Source organism: Littorina saxatilis, linkage group LG8, assembly GCF_037325665.1.
Source record: "Littorina saxatilis isolate snail1 linkage group LG8, US_GU_Lsax_2.0, whole genome shotgun sequence".
NCBI lineage: Eukaryota > Metazoa > Mollusca > Gastropoda > Littorinimorpha > Littorinidae > Littorina > Littorina saxatilis.
Window position 1 is genome coordinate 30,694,612 of NC_090252.1, and position 2,347 is coordinate 30,696,958.

Genomic DNA, 2,347 nt, shown 5'->3' on the forward strand with positions numbered 1-2,347 from the left:
CACACGAAGGGGGTTAAGTCACTAGCAGGTATGCACATAAGTTGACCTGGTAGATCGGAAAAATCTCCGCTCTTAACCCACCAGACGGCAGCAACCGGGATTCGAACTCCCGACCTCCCGATTAGGAGGCCGACGTCTTACCACCACGCCACTTGCCCCATCTACAGTCTAAGCATAAACCTTTAAATTCTGGGAGGATACTGGTTCAGTTATCAAAAGGTCTTTGATCAGTCTCACCTTCGCACTGCTTTCCATAGATGTACTAATGAAATTGTTCAAATACTATGCAAATACTGTGTCTACTGTTTTTCTCTATTTGCGCAGAGGTATGTTCAGCTTGTGTGAGTGCTCTTGATTCATACGCAACTACATGTCATCTCATGGCAAACTTTGCCCACTGGTTGACGCTGTTCGCTTGGTGACTGCTAACACTTACCTGCTAGTCAGGAGATTCGTGGCAAAATACTTCAGATTGTTTAAAAATAAAAAGCGTGAACATTGGCACAAATGTACTTTTTCAAATTCTCTATTGAACAAGAGGATGACACAAGTGATCAAATCTATACTCGTCATATAAAGTAACGCTACTTATCCTACAACTTGTATACTCCCAGTTTTTGTCAAAATCAGGTCTGTAAAATCAGCAAGAGGGAAGCTTTTTGCATTCTTTATTTCATGAGAGGATGACAAAATGAGTAAGTCAGCATGCTTACACTCATCATACAAAATAATGCATCATTACCTACAATTGGGCTCATAATTCGCAAGTGACCATCGCGGGAAAACAAGAAATATACACCCTTTTTTAGTATCCCCTGCTGCCGAATACACAACAAAGGAAGCACAACGGCTCAAAGCCAATGAAAAGAACATCAAAGTATCAACACCATCATACTATTCACAAGTGTAGTCGCTGCGGCAGAGACTGTCACTCGCGCATTAGCCTACAATACACAGCCACACCAGGCGCTGGAACAACAGTACTGCTTATTCATCCCAGGAGCAGATCCATGGCCCCACGGGACCGATAGATGCTGACGGCTGCCGAATAACACCAGAAAACGAGCATCAACCGATCAGACAGGGTCATGACATTTAAATCTATACTCAACTAAAAATAAAAAATACATTTTTTTTATTTTTTATTTGTTACTGCCGGTTCGGTATCAGGTCCACAAAACGAGTAAAGCTTTTTGTATTTTTCATAGAAATGAGTAAATCAGCAGGCTTATAATATATTCATCCTAAAACAATGATGCACCATTCCCTGAAATCGGATATAGAATTATTAGGTTACTCAATTGCTAAAAGAACAAGAACACGCACTTTTTATGTGCAGAAAAACACCCAAAACACGCAGCCTCACGTCTGTAGTAACGGCTAAATACACCATTGACAGAACGTTTGTTTTACTTCAAGGCACGCGTTGTTCGTAGCTCTCTCGAAAAGTACAAATCTGCCCATGCGTCAACTTCTCAAACTTCTAATCAGTGAGTTGGCAATATTTGATCCTATCCATATTTGAAAAAATCCAAAAACAAAGAGACCGCCAACGTTTCAAAATTCAAACATTCGTTGGGTCGAAATATCTGTGAATGTACTGATTTGTTAATAACAAACGTTCCAACAACATAACTTTCTTGATTTTTAATTCTATGCATATTTGCTTATCAGAGCAGATATTGGATCGACAAGAACTGTAACAATGTCGGACAATGTTCCAAGTGATCATTCAGTTTAGGAAATCGAAAATTGAAAACTGTATTCAGTAAACGTTCGTATAGCTGATGTCTCTTGCATCGTTTATCATAGTCTGTATACGAACCATCACAGGTACACAGATGATGAACCCGAAAACAATTGCAAGGTATCCTTCACTGGTCTTTAGCTGCAGTGCGCCACTCGACGGAAATATCTGGTGGGCAGGGTGCGAGAGGTGTTGCGCACTGCCCGTAAAGCTTGACCAACCAGCTCGCAGTACTTTCAAAAGCAATTTCTGAGAAAATAATGAATTGTTCGGTGATCTGAAGTTTCCTTGCCAGGATTTTCTTGACTTATGTGTGAAACAAAAAATCACGCACGCACAGACACGTGCACACTAACCCGAACATGCACAAATTGGGCAGGCACGAAAATATATGTTTGTGTTTGCAAGAGCAGCCAGCGAAGTACCCCCCCCCCCCCCTTCCATCCGCCACATCCCCAACACACACAGTCGCACAAATGCATGCACGCACGCACACACGCATCAAAGCATGTACAGACACATATTCACACGAACTTGAAGCACCAACCTCTTCACCAAAATGCAACCCCTCCCTAATGTAACACACACACACACACACAC